Source organism: Typopeltis vanoorti, chromosome 7 (assembly GCF_054136105.1).
Source record: "Typopeltis vanoorti isolate ZY-2024b chromosome 7, IOZ_Tvanoo_1.0, whole genome shotgun sequence".
Taxonomy (NCBI): Eukaryota; Metazoa; Arthropoda; class Arachnida; order Uropygi; family Thelyphonidae; genus Typopeltis; species Typopeltis vanoorti.
Window position 1 is genome coordinate 74100505 of NC_143555.1, and position 18782 is coordinate 74119286.

The following is an 18782-nucleotide window of genomic DNA, read 5'->3' on the forward strand; positions in this document are numbered from 1 at the left end:
TTTCTGTTAGCAAAATCGTCGATGACATTGGTCTATTTAGTAATGTAGGTAATTCTTAATCAAATTTTATTTAGAAAACCTCCTCTCACAGCTAGCAACACCTACAGCAATTGTGAGGAAAATTCGCAGTGGTGTTACAATATGTGGAACTGAGTTCTGGAGACTGTATTTTAGAATTAACTGCAAAAGTTCAAAAAGGTTCAAATAGCCGCCCGGGGCGGATCTCCCCCCACCTCTGTAGGAGACCGGCTAACTCACCTTTCATCGAAAAAGATCCAGATAAACGTTCCTCATGTCACTGACAGGAGTCGAACCCAGGTCTTTCCGACCAAAAAGCTTCGTCTATACTGACTGAGCTACGGAAGCTCTCATACAATATATATATACATACATACAATATATATATATATATATATACTAACTCACCTTTCATCGAAAAAGATCCAGATAAACGTTCCTCATGTCACTGACGGGAGTCGAACCCAGGTCTTTCCGACCAAAAAACTTCGTCTATACTGACTGAGCTACGGAGGCTCTCATACAATATATATACATACATACAATATATACATACATACAATATATATATATATATATACATACATACAATATATATACATACAATATATATATACTAAAAAACTATTGCTAAAAATATATATATATATACTAAAAAAACTATTGCTAAAAAATAATAAAAATAAAAATAGTCTATGCAGAGATATCGTGTTGTTATTATCATATTATTATTATTAAAACCTCCATGGGTTCAAAAGACTCATCGCGGGAAGTCCCACTGTTACACACACACACCAGTAACCAGTAGCGCAGCACTCCTGATTTAATCTTTGGGGGGGGGGGGGGGGAGCACTCCTGATTTAATCTTGGGGAGGGCAGAGTTGAGTAGACGATTTGAGAATGCACCATGCACATTACATTGCATACGACCTATGACTGAGCATCTGCATGATCGCCAATACATGATACCCGTGATCTCCTCTGGCCCGGCTCGGGCAAATAAAGTAGCTCTCGGTCTACAAGAGTACTACTTCGTTCGCCTTGCGTTCACAGCGGCCAGGATTCCCAAGAGCTGTAGGATATTCCCACCTTATGTGGTCGCTAATTCATAAGTAGTATAGAAATAGAAGACACAATATAAATTTTAAAAAAAAAAGAATTTTAATTAGGAAAAGATTTTTGGAAATTTTTCTAGTGTATTTTTCCTTTTCTTTTTTTTTTGGGGGGGGGGGGGGAAGGGCCCATTGGCCCCCTCCCTGGGTGCGCCACTGACACACACACACACACACACACAGTTTATCATACTGCGCGTTAAATAAGTTCACTGTCTTCGCGCTCAGTACTCTTCGGCAATGCATTCCAATCACTCACCACTCTCCATGCAAGTTCCTCACCTTCTTGCTCACACTCTCCATATATAGCTTCAAGGATGACCTCTTGTTCTCTACCTATCTTCACTCATTCTATGCAAAACCTCCCTGACATTAATCTGGTAATAGCCTCTTAACAGCTTATATGTCTCGATCATATCTCTTCTCCTCCTTCTATACACCAATTTCTGCAAATTGCATTTTCTTGATCTGTCTTCATACTCAACATTCCAGAGACCAGAAGCCACCTTAGTCAATGTTCTCTGAACCTTTTCCAATACATCTTCATCTTTTTGAAAACCAGGTGACCAAATCTGTAAACAGTAATCCATATGTGGCCTGATCAAAGCCTTATGCAAGGGGAACCAGAATTAAAAGAAACACACGTATTAACCACAGTAAAAATTATTTAATTGTAAATATTTCATCCTAAGTATCTTAGGACATCATCAGTACAGTAGTTTAAACAATAATATGAATAACATACAGTTAGAGCACATGATTACAATAGAATCTCATTAAACGTGCGTAACTTGTTAGAGAAGTAAAAAAAAAAAAAAAAACTAATAATAATTATTTTACACAATTATTATGACAATTTCCCATACTTTAGGAATAGTAAGAACGTTTGGGGTTTAAATTTGGTCTGTGTAGTAGGGCTTCAGAACTTTCTTATATATTCTTACTTTGGCCAGACAGGTAGGTCTGTTCAGACACGCATCTCGGAACATCAAAACACATTCGTCTTTTTAAACCGCAGAAATCTGGCCTCTCTCAACACGGAATTGAAAATCCAAGCCATAGGATCCATTGGGAAAAGTCATAACTTTCACATAGATCTTTATATAAAATGAACGTTTATATAAAGAAAGTGGGAAATTGTCATACAAAAATTATGGGAAATAATTATTATTAGTTTTTTTTTACTTTTGTAACACGTTATGCACGTTTAATGAGATTCTATTGTAATCATGCGCCCTAACTATATGTTATTCCTATTATTGTTTAAACTACTGTACTGATGATGTCCTAAGATACTTAGGATGAAATATTTACAATTAAATAATTTTCACTGTGGTTAATACGTGTGTTTCTTTTAATTATGATCTCACCACGGGTTTCGTTATTTAAAAAAGGGAACCATAATCGTTACTTCTGCAAGTCAGTGCCTTCCGCATCATTCCCATTATCCGCTGTGCTGTCCTCACAATTTTAGCAACATGTCCCCGAAATTTTAGGTCCTTGTCCACTCTCGGATCTCTCATCTCCTCTACCTCTTCCAAATATTTCCACCGATTGTGTACCCTACATCCCATCTCTGCTTCTCAAATTTCAAAATCGTATACTTCACACTGAATTGACATCCCCATTCATTTACCTATTTCAGCTAGTGTATTCAGGTCTTCTTGAAAAGCCATAGCATCCGCTCTACTCCTGATAGCTCTCCCCAATTTTGCATCATCTGCAAAAAACTGCATATCACCATACAGACCTCTCCCAATATCATTTACATACAGCAATACATAAGCAAAACAGCAATAGACCCCCAAACTGATCCTTGGGGTACACCACCAGTAATGTTTCTCTTCTGGGATATCATTCCTCCATAGACAACTCGCTGATACTTATCAAACAGCCAATCTCCAATTCAGCGAACTAATCTACTGTTCAGGCTCATCCGTTCCAATTTAATTACCAACTCGTCATGTGGAAATTTATCAAAGGCCTTTGCAAAATCTAATACCACTATGTATGCAACATCTTTATCCAATGCATTTGTCACTTTATTATAATAAGCAAGTAGATCGCTAAAACACGATCTTCCTTTAACAAACTCATGCTGGCCACCAAAGAGTATTTTTCTGTTGTCAACCCAATTCTGAATCTTGGTCCTAACTAACCTCTCTAACATTTTGACCACAACTCCAGACACAGAGACTGGCTTGGCTTATAATTCAAAGCCATAGTCTTACACCTCCCTTATGTATCGGAACAATTTATATTAAAAACATTCGTGATAATAATAAATTATGAAATATAAAAATATTTTAATGAAACGTATGTATGATTATGAATACTATTCTAAATAACAGACGATTTTAATTCACATGATTTACATAATTTTTTAATGAATCAGTCAAACATATTCTGTACACATCAAACTCATATATTATTCTGTTCACATCATACAGATGTGTATATGCAAATACATTAATTATGTGCATCTGAATTTAATTTTTTTTGACTCCCAACCACGAAAGGTTTATTTATAATGCTATAGTACATTCGTACGGTGGGCGGGATAAGGATTCCCTCCATTTTTTATTTTGATTTTATATATATATATATATAAACATATTCAACAGTTATAATTCCAACAGCACCCAACAGATTATATATCAATATTACCTATATTACCTTCGTCCAGACTTTGAGATTCAAAAGAATTTCCACATTTTCAATTACTCGTCTGAAAGGATTTCTGAACGAAGAGTCAAACAACATTAATATTTCACCCCTCTAAGGTACATATGTGAAGATCTTTTTTACTGCTACTCACCTTCGAACAAGCTACATATACTCTGAGTGACCACTTGATTAGGGTGTTCCTAATAAAGTTGTCACTCTGTATAGATGCTGTTGCCCATGTGAGAAACAGCAGGATCCCAAATCAGCGCCTGTAATTCGGATCATCTAGTCTTGCAACTTGTTAATAATAATCACGAAAAATATAATGACCGGAAAAGGGCGGATTTTGATTCAAAGAAACAGCTGGTCGGAATTAGGGAGATGCTAAGAATGAAAACAGACCCAACCTCGCTTCTATTACATTCATATGGAGAGCTTTTACCTGTGGCCGAGTGGTATTGCAAAAAAATTGGCGCTTTTAATTTCTGAGGAACAAGACTGGCACACCATTTTAAGGTTAATTTTATAAATAGATATCCCGCGATCATTGACTGAATTCAAAAATTCTACCAGGGAGCCCGCTACCTCGTTTTGATTTGTAACTCTATATGGATTTGTAGACCATTTCCTGTGCTTAAAATCTGCATAGCCTAGTATTATTGATCATTTATCTGGTGGTTTCTTGAGAAGAAGTATAGCGCTCATAATGCCAAGATTAGGATATCAGAAACCTCGGACGAAGTTTCTGATATCCTAAAACATATTCATATCGCCAAAATTATCTCCAAAATCTTTCATCAAGATCCATTCAGCCGTTTATGCATGATGTCCGAACAAATATAAACATCATTTCAACTTTCTTTAGATAGATTCTTCCACACAGGACGACCGAATTTAATTAAGAATTTGCCAATTACTGGCAGTATTTCTCTTGTGCATTTTTTTTCATTAACAAAACAATAATTATGCATTAATTTCAGTTATCATTACTTCCAAGGACTCATCGTGGGAGGGTGCTCCACTTCACACACCCCACAGTCGCCAATACTTAATCCTCCATCTACATGACTATTCACCACTTACACGTTATTCAGACATACTATTCAATAAATATTTATTAACCTTAGCGCTTCTTATATAATCATTATAAATTTAAAATCATTACAATGTATTGTTTTTCTTATTTTATGCACTTTTTATTTAAAAGAATGTTTGGTTATTTGACTCTTTTCATAACTCGGTCCCGTAGATATTTAGTTAATGCTGATATGCGAAAATGCGTCACTCCTGACGGATGAACTATAAAGAAACCTCATTTTATTAGAAATAAATGAATAAATAATAAGGAGAGAGAGAGAGAGAGAGAGAGAGAGAGAGAGAGAGAGAGAGAGAGAAACAAAAATGAATAAAATGGAAAATTAATTTCAAAAAATGGGTTACAATTCCTCCCATTCTATTAGCTTCTATTATGTAAAAATACAATACTAACATATTGTTCTTCATTTAACTAGACTCGTCAGACATGATGTCTTATGTTCTCTATATTATGTTGCATAGGTGTATGATGTTAAAGTTTATTGGCATGGTGACCTTTGCGCTGTTTATGTACAAAGAAGGGGGATAGAACTGGGTCAAATACATTGTTTGGCCTCCGGTAAGTTTCTGTACTTCGAATTTTCTGGTACCATAGAAGATATCAAGTTTTTTGATATTCACGTAATCTTTGCAGTTATGTTTTCTTTTGAAGATCATTGCTGATTTGCTATATAATAGAATAACAGCAACCAGGACAAATATTCTTATCAACAAACGTGGTTTCTTTCAAACTGCACCGGAAAAGAAGTGCCTCTTCGCGAAGCACACACGCACGCGCACGCGCGCACACACACACATCACTAAGAAACATGGTCGTGCTTTGACAAAAATAAAAAAATAAGACGTTTAAAACTCGGCGATAAACAATTCAAACATTTCAAATTTTTGCGTTAATAAATACAAATTTCCGAAGGTGCAAAATGGCATTTTGCCAAAATAGTATTACAATCGCATACATTCGTGATTTTTTTTAAACATACTCATTATTAAACGTCTACGCTATAATTCCTTTTCAAGAGCCATGTAATTGGCAGAGAAAATAAGAAAAGAGATGATTTTTCCCCTCTCACACAACACAATAAACGAATAGACTTTATATTACCATTTTGTAAAAAGTAAGAATTTTAAAATAAAATCAGTAGTAAAGTAGAAATCTGAAGTTGTGAGAGAATATGCAGTACCACTTAGCAAAATAAGAAATTTTATTGTCGAGGATGAACAAATTTTTACACCATTAACTGTTCGTTAGTTCTAGGATTTGGGATTTTTTCTCCTCAACTTTATGCCCATCCATGGTATTAATATACCACAAGGTAACAACTTGGGGTACATTAGTAAAGTATATATTTTTTGCATATAAAGTTTATTATATATATGGGGAGAGAGAGAGAAAAAAAAAATCTTTATCGGATCTTTTCAATCAAATGGTGAGTTAGTCAATCTCATACGGAGGTAGAGGGTTTTTCTCCTAGAATCTGGAGTATTTCGTCCCTCAGAACAGGCAAACCGCTCCGTTAACACAGATTTACAGGTATAAATACTTATTATTAGGAGATACAGCGGATGAGTGACGTACTGGCTGCATTAATTCGTCGTGACTCCTAATAAGGGACTCTAGCTGTCCTAAGAGACAAATGCGTATCAAAAAAAGTGTTTATCTATGAGTACGATGGGGGGGGGGGGGGATCTGGAAAGTTCTGATAAACACACAGGACAAAAATTATGTTAAAACAACTGATATAACTACAAGAAAGAAAAAGAACAATTATTACAATTTGATGAAACATGGAGATTAAAAGGGTTTGAAGATATGTTCTTTCTTCTGGTTATATGAGTTGCTTTAATATCATTTTTGTTCTAGCTGTTTATCAGAACTTTCCAGATCCCCCTCTCCTCGTATATCCCAATTTTTAAAACTGAAAATGGTACAGAATGTTTCAGATTTAACATACAAGGTTTTCAGTGACAGCCTGAATATGATAAAATTCGACAGTTAAACGCTATTGACAATCAAAGTACCTTAAAAGTAGTAGTGTAAAGCAGTGCTTCCCAAACTTCTGGATGTCAGGGCCCCCCCCCTTTGCAAAAATTAAAATATTTCATGCCCCCCCTCGAAAAAAAATCGTAATAGAGACATATATTATTATTGTATATATATTCAATACAAAACATACACAGCGAATATTGCAAAAATCAAATGCACATTTTTGTGCTTCTTACAGTTTTGTTCTGAAGACGATGCGGGCTGTTCTGGTAAAATATGAAATACTGTCCTTTTTTTTTTTTTTTTTTTTTTTTTTTTGAGTCTGTTTCTGCTTCTTCTGATTGTTCGCGGGATTTTTTTTTTTTTTTTTTTTTTATCAGCCACTTATCCATCTCAGGGTTAAATTTTTTAACGTAGAATAGATCAAATAATAGCACCACTTACCGATACTGGCACCACAGACTAACAACATGAAATTACTGAATATTACCTGAATAAGGGAATCCCTGGACCAGGAACATTTTTCTCTTTTGTGACTTTTCTCCCTTTACGGTAATTAAGCCTAACGCGAAACAGACAGGTTATTATTAAGAAGTGCATATGATTGGTGCGGAATTAACAAAAGATCGCGCAACCGAAAGATAAAAGCATAGCTGACAATCGAGTTGAAATGCTAACTCTCTTCAACCGAATTCCATATGTGAAACTGCCATAACATTCATTATATATATATATATATTACTTAGTTTTAACACGCTTACAATTTTAACACGTTCGATTGAATTTTATTGCTGCCTTGGGAAGTCGAACTCACACACATCTAATTAATAACAATAGTTTTTAGTTAGATACCGTGTTTGCCCATGCAACATATGGTTTTGTTTCAGTCTATATAGCATAGTTTCTCTATGAGGGGATATGTAATTCATCAATTAGTGTGTTTTTATCCCTGTTGCCTCTAATTGCACTTATTTCTTGAGAAATATATTACACAGACTGCTCATACCTTATTCACGGCATAATAAAATTACTTGTTTTTAGATATATATGAAGAGCCAAAGGCTTCAATTGTATACTTGTTTTTATTGCTTCTGCAGTATAGTGGCTGTTAGGGAGTGCGTGTTGTTTGCCACTGCAAACGAGTTACTATCTCCCCACATGAACTTGTTTAAGCTTTTTTTCATGTGTGAAGTATATGGGAAACTTTTATTGGTAACAGAAAACTAGCTGGGATGACAGTGATAATATAAAACGAGTTTTGATATGTTACGAACGCATGATGAAAGGGACAGGAAGATTTGGAGCTTCCCTGGAGAGCATTCGAAGTAAATACAATTAACTACTGCTTTGAAATGAAATATATGAATAAGCAATATTTACTAATATTCATTAAGCGCCGAAATACGCAGGAAGCAAAGTTTGTGAACCAACACCAATGTGTGAATTTTTCCATTAAAATATAAAAAAATAACAAAAAAAGATATAATAAATAATAAAAGTTAAATACGTTTCTTTTAAAATAAAAAAATAACTACTTAGTCTTAAAACATTTTAAATTTGTTTTCATTATTTCACGGCCCCCCTCAACAAAACCTACGGCCCCCAAGGGGGCCGCGGCCCAGTTTGGGAAGCGCTGCTGTAAAGGACATTTTTTTTTAAAAAAATCATCTGATATTCTCCAAATGCCCGTGTAGTCTAAGTCAGAGCCATACTAATTAACTTTGAGTGACAGAGAGAGAGAGAGAGAGAGAGAGAGAGAGAGAGAGAGAGAGAGCAAAAATGTGACGAAACTCATCTTCCGGCTCTACCACAGGGAAAAGTGTCCATAATTACGTTAGGTTATCGCTGCTAAGCAGTAACTAGTAAGGAGGTCGTTCACTACTTGTTTAACCACACTAAGCACGTATTACTCAAACAAATGCATTTAAACTGTCTATCAGAAAACAATATCCACTGTAATGATGCCAAATAAATAATGTGATACATTCAGTCCTAAATGACGAGAAGCTATTTACAAGGCAAGTCAAATTAATTTAGACCTAATTTAGATAGCGTCCATATTAAAACATATTGCATGTCTTCCAAACTTTTTCCACCTTTCCTGGGTTCCTTCAGAATTTTTAACTACCTGTCCAGGAATTCATCCCTCAGAGTTCTTAGCCGATTTCGCATGGAGACGAAAAGATTTTTACATCCTATTTGTAAGACAGACAAAATGGCAAGAATACATACAATTAATGTACAAAATTCACTGATCTCAGCTTTAGTTAATTCAGCCGTAATTCCAACCAACTAGTAATTTACTACCAGTGGCGGCTCATGGCTTGAAATCGTGGGGGTCCTGCAACTTTCGAAATACGTGTTTGGATAAAATATCAAATTATGGTAAAAATTAAAAAAAAATGAAACATGAAAAAATATTGTTTTTTTTTGCGATAAAATTATGCAGTTTAGTATAATTCAAAATTACTTTAAAACAAAATCAATTATCATAACCTCAATAATGTTCTAAAATAAAAACTATAATAAATGTTGTGTCTTTAATTGTAATGTCAAAATATTTAAAGAAACAGAGTAAACACGATACGCACTACGAACACTCTACTACTGGCGCAAACTGCATATAAACAACAGTGGCACTGCGCGACGGACAGTGCCGCACTATGTTAATAGCTCGCATCTCACTATGACGTGTATATGCTTGCGCGCGTAGCAATATGACACTATGGTAAACACAGTGCTACTAGCGTCCTTCGCCCTCCTAAGTGCTACAAGATGAATTTTTATTATTTTTTATACAGAATATGAGACTTGTATAGGATTGTTAATGATAAAATTAAATATTACATGCAAATATAAATAAATTAATAAATATATTTATATATCGAGAAAAATTGGGGGTGCTGCAGTTCCGCAGTGCCTATGCACGAGCCGCCCTTATACTAATCCACGCTAAACGAATGGCACTGATTTGCTACAGGATTTGTTACTTCTTGCCTGTACGGTTTAAAAAAAATAAAATAATAAAAAAAAAAAGTAGTATTCACAAGTCTTACATTTATAAACAAAAAACTTTTCGTGCACAGCCATTCTTTTTGCGTTAACTGAAATTGTAATGTAAATTTTCAGGAATTTTTTTAGACATTTTAAGTTAATTAACAGCAATAAACTTGTGTACACTTATTTTATGAAAACAGTATTTCTGTGTTTCTTGCGAAACTTTGTATATTGTTTATTCTGAATTTATTTATTTATTTGCTGTTGAATTGTTTCTTTATTTTAGCCTTCTAAGAGCTTGAAGCGCTAACATATGATTATTTTAATATAATTTTTATATTTTAATATTTTATATATGTGATATATTTATATATAATTTATTTTTATATATTTATTTATATATTTTAATATATTTTTATTTTTATATATTTATTTATATATTTTAATATATTTTTATTTTTATATATTATAAAATAATATTTTTTCCTTTCCCAAATGAAAAAAAAAAAAAAACATAAATAAAAATACGCGCACGCGCACATACACACAAATACACGCACATTATGTAAAATTTGTATATATAAATCTGTGACTTTGGCTGGAGTTCAAAACATAATGTTTAAAAGCAATAGTAATCGTCATCTTACAACTGAAATAGTAAAAGTGACACCGGTTTTACATCACATACGTCTGATGCAGGGATCACTTATATTGATTTGAAAGACATAAGAGATATGAATACATTAACATTACTCTCGGGTTTTGAAGGGAGAGAAAAACGAAGATTAAGAGTTTCTTTACCACTTTTAACCACCTCAACAGGCAAACTGTTTTACTCACTGCTCTGTGAGAAAAATCTAGCTCTTACCACTTCTTAACCGGACACAAACTTTACTTCCACGGAAGCTCCCCCCCCCCGTTTTCTTCTCACCTGATATATATACAAAAAAAAATAAATCAACCGATATCTCATAATACCCTTTCAGAAGTTTATAGACCTTTATCATACTATCTCTTTTTCTCCTTTATCTGCAATTCTCATACTGTCGATCTGTCCTCATAATCTATATTCCATAATCCCGATATCATCTTTGTAACTCTTCTTTTTTCACAGCTTCTGTATTTCTTCAGAACCAATGAGTCGAAATCAGCGCAAAGTAGACTAAGTGTTGTCATATCAGCCTTGTAAAGAGCAAAATTACTTATCCTAGTGTCAATGTTCGTTTCAACATTGCTGTTATCCTCTGAGCTTAACTATCCATCACTACTCCAAGATCTCTAGCCTCATCTGATCGTGAATGAAAATCTAAGTATCATTAAAGGTAAGTGGAAACGAAGAGAGCTTTCTTACAAGAAATAAGGTAGAGCAGTGTTTTGGTAATGTTGAAATTCGCTGTTTTACTCACTTTTCTGAATAATAATGGAGTCAGTGTTTAAGAAATTGGTTATGAAAAATGAAAAATCTTAAAGCCGTGCTTTAATGTGCAAAATTAGAGATAGGATCTGAAATAATATTAGTACCTAATCAAAATTCATGTCAAATGAATAAAAAATAACGCTGATTAAATATCTAACCTGTACATCATAGCTCAATACAAATCCAAAATCCGCTTAACTTTAGCATACTGTTCTCAAATTTGGGGAGATGCACCGAAAACGTTCCTAAAAACGCTTGGGATTACTCGGGAAAGGAAAATTTTCTTAACTAATGATTGTTGTTAACTAACATTGTTGTTCAGAAACTCATTACAGTCACTTTCTCATAGGCCTATTTCTGTCTTATTCATTTTTATAGATATTTCCATAGACGCTGTTCGCCGAACTGGCCACATCCTTCCTCTACTTTTTTCTAAGCTTGTAAAAAGCGAAGCATCGGCTAGATAACATCCATGCATGCACAGTTCAGTTTCAGACTTACTGAAAAACTTCTGATTCTTCTCTTCTATTCCATCTACCCGTTCTTCTTTGAAAGAGCTGCATCACAGTGTTTTTCTCCGAGGATTTGCTTAAGAACCACATTAACAGGTTCCTTCTTTATCTTTAAGCATTTCGGGAAAATATCGTGGCTATACTCAGGATACTTTTTAACACAACCATCAGTAAGTCTTATTATGGACTGTGTTAGCCTTTGTGATCAACACAAACCGCAATTTAGCATGGTTATGCGTAGCCCTATGCTCGTCTTCTTTGAAGAACAAACATTGAGAAATTTCCTGTTTTAAGACTATAAGCACAATTCGCAATATTCTATATACTGAAGTATGCAATAAATATCTTGATACTCTTAGAGTTCAGTTCAATTCACTTAAACATTTCAATATTTGAACTAAATTTATAAACGCCGATAATGAAAGGATTTGTTCAGTGAGCAAAGGATTTTTGGGTTGTTTGGAATGACGGCCGAAGCAACTAAGGCTATGCGGACCAGTATATTAAGTCTGTTAATTCCATTTGTTCTTCTGGTTGGTGTGCCGGTTTTTAAGGATGTAAAACTCCTGCCGCCGACATCACCCTATTGAGACCAGCTAACTCACCTTCATTTAGAAGCACTTATAAAAGGTTCATTCTGTGTTGCGTCTTACATGGAATTCAAACTCAGATCTTTCTAACTAAAGGGTCATCTCTGAGTTAGCTATGTAGGTTTGTTAGCAAAAAAAGTATTGCCACCAAGTCACTAACTAAAAATATTAGAATATGTAATTAAACTATTATAAATTACTAATATATTATTATTGAATAAAATGATGTTTAATAAGCAAGTGTGCACCAAGATATTAAATGACATTTACTTTCTAGGAGATTTGTAGTTCATAAGCAAACTTATTTATTTTATTTGATTCTGTACAAAGTGGAGAGGATATCAAAAATATGAGAAATGACGGTATGAAATTCATGACTGAGTTCTGTGTAAAACATTTCTTCGTTTTCCGCTGAGAGAGAGGGGGAACACTCTTCTTGTGTTCTTTGCACCATGTCGCTCGAAGAAAGTGTCCCGACTTAAAAAAAAAAAAAACGGGGGGGGGAGGGAGCTAAGATGTGAACTCAGAATTTCAGAGAAATGTTAAATATTTCGTTCTCCAATAAACTGATCTCTCCCGATACATAAACATCATCTGAGTGCTATGAAGACCGCCGACAAAATTGTTGTCCCTGATCAGAACCAAACAATTGCTTCCATCTGATAATATGAACTTATCCGAATTGATTAAACTTGAGATCACCGAGGGAAAATAATAGTTTAGCTTAAGCGGAAGATGAAAAAGAAATTACGTTTTTCGTTTTTTACCTCCGCTCTTTTCTTTTTTTTTTTCATTTTAAATTTCTTATCTTTCGCTTAATACTGTAATTCATGATATTAATGTTGAATGTATCAAAATTAAATATGATAATGAAAAATAAAGCATATTTCTTTTTTCATGAAAAGTGCCACTCAGAACGTATAAAACATATTTCTTTCCAAAAACACTGAGCAGGAATGTTTGTCAGCAAGATAGCATACAAGATCTAAAAATAAACAAGTATCAGCAGCCGAGATTTGGAAGTGAGAAATCATCTCCAAGAGTGAGTAGTTTCACAGACATGGGCTAAATCAAAAAAAAAAATAATAATAATAATAATAAATAAATAAATAAAGGGAATATATTTAAGAATGAGATTCATGCCGCACTAGGAATACGTGGTTTTATTTTTTTATGTTATTTAGAAATTAATAAAACCTAATAATACTATATTATCATTACAATTGTTATGTCTATTAGTTAGTGATTCCATTTTGAATGATCGCAATTCACATTAGAGTGTTTCGTTCCAATTCGCAGTCAACGTTATTTTTGTCTCTCGATAAATCTGATATGAGAAATGTAGTTCCGGTTCACTTTTTTTTTTTTTTTTTTGCTGGTATGTAAGTAGAACTCTTCTTTATTAGCTTCAAATATTCCAGTTTATTAATCTCCAGCGAGGCTACGCTAACAAAGAAAAGTCGATATTTGCAAACAAGCGCAAGCACGAATACATGCGAGTACACATCAGTAGGATACCGCCGTCGTGCTATTCACTGGAAGCGATAACAAACCATACTTGGGTTTTATTTTCTCCATATAAAAAAAACAAAAATGTTGAAAACATAACGTCAAAATCATATTTGGTTTCCAGGATAGAGATGGCTAATTATCAAACTCCACTCTAGCGGTATTAATGGACTAATAATTTTTGAACTTTTTTTTTAATTATTTTTTTTATGTGGTTCCCACTCACGAAAAGTTGTAAGTCTACAGTACATTAGTACCGTGAGTGAGCTAACGAGTTTTTATTAATTTATATATATATATATATATATATATATATATAGTGGGAAGCTAGGCTAGAAATAAATACCAAGATTTAGTAACAGAGCTTGTATAAGTATTTTACCAAAACAAGTTGCCATAAGGTGTTTTAACCTTATTAAATAAAAATCTCAGGAGGAGATATAGATGTAGAAAGTATTTTTACCTTGGGTATAATTATGTTAAAGATATCTTGGTATTTATTTCTAGCCTAGCTTCCCACTGATGAGACCTCAAAAAAGGTCGAAACCGATCTGGGTAGTGGCCCCTTGCCTTTAATACAAAACATCATACATCCCCTTCTTGGAGATGTGTTTTGGCATTAAGGGTAAATATTAAGATTAGTGATCGGAGCTTGTTCCACTTCTACCACGAGTTGCCTTGGTCTTGCACTACCTGTAGGATCAGCTAGTCTTGCATCACTTGCAGGCGCAAACTTGACATATTTGTCTGTTTGCTTACTTGGGAAAAATGGAGTAAAACCAGGTTTAAAATTGCTTGGTATCTTTAACATATATACATATATATATATATATATACATACACACATATATATATATATATATATATATATATATATATATATATATATATATATATATATATATATATATATATATGAACAACGTATATTTCTACCCACTGCAGGGTGAAGGCCTCTCCTATTGGGGGAGGTTTTGGGTCTACTACTCCCATGGTGACCCAGTCCATATTGGGAGAGTGTCACAAACATCCATGCCTACGCAGGATTCGAATTCGCACTCTGGAGAGCGGATATATAACCAAATATATATATAAAAAAAAATTCTAACATAATATACTCGTGTGTGTGTGTGTGTGTGTACAGTATATATATAATATACGAGTATATATACCCATGTACATATATTGGGCATGGATATACTCATACCCATGGCGGGATTCTACTCCGCGACCTGTTGGTTGGAAATACGCCAACCAGGCCAGGTTACACATGTAACGGGAGATATCAAGTAAGCATTTGCTTTCCACCCATTCAAGTCACTTTTAACACTCAGTAATGTGTGTATATGTGATATGAATATCGTTATTATGTGTAAACAAATAAACAAAATGTGCAGCATTTCTTTGTTATTTGTCTAACTGTAGCCATGTGGCAGTAGGTTGGAAAGGCATGGCTTCGAATCCTGTCTAAGATGCAAAGAAGCTTTTCAACTGATGATGAGTTAGCTGATCTCATAAGGGGATAATAGAATTTTCTCACGGAAATACGGGTTTTGCATGACGCAAAACAGGCAAATAGTATCCCCAACGGTTTGTTGTTATTCTTTGGAATCACGGTGGACACAGTATACTGGCCTCATATCCGTAGTTGCTTCGGCCGTAATTCCAAAGAAGACGAAGAAGAACAACCCTCTGAATTTGTTTCAATGTCTGGAAAACATCAAACTAACGTAACAAAATGAATTTAGAAATTCAAGACATAGCAAAACATTACAATAGTGGTTTACAGAGAGAGGAGTGTTCCCTCTAGAACTCACGTTTACTGAGGTCCTAGTAAACGTGAGTCCTAGTAAACGTTTCAAAATACTCATGTCTCGGTGGACATGAGTATTTTGAAAAAAACTTATTCAATATCATAATTATATAACGAGAGGGGAAAAAAAAGAGTGAACTACTGCTTTCTTGAAAGTGACTTATGCTGCTAGACTGTTCAGAATCCAAAAGCTTGTACAAGCAAGACCCTCAATTCTCATATTCACAACAAGTGAAGAAAATTAAGTATGTTTTTTTATTTAAAAAATAGATATCGAATAAGTATTTTCTCTAAATTGGTTATTGCTTTGATTACTTCATTCATTCATTTCGAACTTCAAATAAAATTACAGGGGAAGGCAGACAATATTTTTATTGATCAAAAGGGACTTGAATTTAAAATTTAAAAAAAAAAATTGAAAAACACTATTGTACGGTATCCGAAAAAGGTATTTTTATTACTATTTTGGTATGTTTCTATGTTCAATGATGACTGATTATAACGATATTAATTATGACTCACAAATCTAACATTTCTCTAGCCGCTTCATAAATTCTTTGGATGAATACGTAAGGAATCATTCTTTGTCACTGTAATCATATTTAAATTAACTATGAATCTCCCGATGCAATCGAAATGAAACATCTCGTTTGATGTATTGCTCATGTATCACGGAGAATTTCGACATCGTTACAAACTAAACATAAGGAGTGGGAGAGTTAAACACCTAGAACAAAAATGATATTAAAGCAACTTATATAACCACAAGAAAGAACATTCGAGGATATAAGAATATAAGAACATAAGTTACCTTCATAACTCTGCTACTAACATGTTCTTTCTTGTGGTTATATTTGTTGCTTTAATATCATTTATGTTGCAGATGTTTATCAGAACTTCCCAGACCCCCCCCCCTCTTATATTTTTAACTAATGTCGTTTTTCAGTAAATCTGATTTTCTAATTTTACTAAAAAAATGGTACAAGTTTAATAAATGTCGACCTCATCTCACTTAAAAAAAAACATTTCCTTCATCTGACTGCTACTACAACAAAGCAGAACGTTACTGTGAGCTTCCCAACTTCATTATATGAAGCAGTTTGTTACTGTTGTGTGCTATCATGTAGATGGCAGTATGCCAATAGTAAAATACTGTATTCAAATCGTGAACCTAGACAGATAAAGACGTGATAATTTTTATCTGCTTAAAATTCTATATTCGGTATACATTCAAATGTTATGCCAGGATCAGTTATGAACACAATAAATAGGTTTCTCTCTCTCTCTGATCTCTTTAATGTGACTCCCGTCCAAGAACGATCGTACAGTATACATGCCGCGGATGGTTCAATGACTATTTACGAGATTGTCCAGCAATATATGCTGATTAGAATTAAATACAGCAATCCCCCGATTAATGAGCCTAATGCGTTCTTTAAAACAGGTGCATTAATCGAAAACGCACTAATCAAATATAGCAGCCTATGAGGAAATGTATAATTCGTCCCTCAGATTTTTTTTTTGACCCTTAAATTTTTTTATAAAAGAATTAGGGTATGTCTCAGGGCCTAGCTAAAGGAAAACCATGAAGCTGAAAGACAATCAAATATATTCAGAATATAAATTTATTATTCTGCTTCTTAACAGAGAATTGAGCTAACGTAGTTTGGCGGGCATTCTGTTTCTTTTTTTCATACAACTGACGGTATGGCCCTATTGCCTCTTCCGCAAATTTTATTCGTTCTCTCTTCACCAGGGTCGGTCTCTAAGCATTGCTGCTTAAAAACTTCGATCGTACGAAAACTGTTTTCAAATTGTTTCTGTGAAACCTCTTTGGGCTTGTCAGTGATTAAATTTTCTTCATATTCTTCAGGATCTTCCTGCTGTGCATCTAAATTTAGCAGGTCGGAATCATTCAACTTCTCAGAATGAGATTTAATTAACTTAGATTCATTTGAAAAGCCTCTAAAATCATTTGCACAATGTGGAAGAATGTGCTTCCTAACGGCTCGCATATTGCTAGCAGTAATTTCATTCGACTTTGCGACTTTATAACCAGGCTGAGATTTCTCTGATTTGGCTAGAAAAGTCTTGGAAGGCATTCGCTTCCACAAAAAAAAAATTTGTTGATCACAATAGTCCCCTTCTTACACAATTTTCTTCAAAATCTCTGGATATCTCCTTATCTGCACTTGCAGCTTCCCCTGTGATTAGAATATTATATAGGCTATTTCTCTTTTTGAAACGCTCAAATCACCCAGCACTAGGGTGGAATTCTTTTTCTTTACCATCATTGATAGCTCTTTCTTTCAAGGTTGCAAAGAGGTTTAATGCTTTTGATTTAATAAGGCCAGTGTTTAGCGGGATCCGTTTTTGGTTACAATCTTCGATCCATGTAAAAAGAAGTCTCTCTAATTCAATCATTATAATACTTTGATTTCGAGTGCATCCATGATGAACTTGAAGCAGCCTTACCTTTCTCTTTGTATTCAGCAGTTGATTCACCCATTTTTGTGTTCTTGTCCTATCTTTGCTCTGGACTCGCCTTGTTCATTTTTCTTTATTATTTCAAGTTTTTCTTCCAATCAGATTACTTTTCGAATCATTTTCACACTTCTATTTTTTGTTTACTAATTCTTTTACTCATGATTTAGGAAAATAATTTAAAATAAATGAGTTTAGGAAAATAATTTAAAATAAAAAAGTAAGGAAAACAATTGTACGAGATATGATCAGCAAAATGCTATGTAAAGCAGACGACATAAATTTTGACCATAAATTTGGAACACAGTGTACATAGAAATAGTGTAGTATGCCATTAAAAAATAACTTTGTAAAATGTTTCAAATCGGTAACTAAATTATTTCATCCTGGGTGATTTTTTAAAACGTTAGCCATAAAAAATGTACAGATCGAAATTTTTTTAAATCTGTAACATTTATTTTTAAGATGTATATAGGCACACTAATCGAATTTGAGTATCGAAAAAAAATGATGCACTAATCGGAGGCGCATTAATCGAGGGATTGCTGTCGAGTGTGAGTCACCGGGGGGCGCCGTAGGCGTCA

The 18782-nt window shown here is 34.0% G+C and overlaps 1 protein-coding gene across 1 annotated transcript in view; it reads right to left on the reverse strand.

Annotated features, from left to right (window-relative positions):
• Graf (GTPase regulator associated with FAK) overlaps nt 1-18782 on the reverse strand; it is a 573290-nt gene that overhangs the window by 513846 nt on the left and 40662 nt on the right. The window lies entirely within an intron of this gene.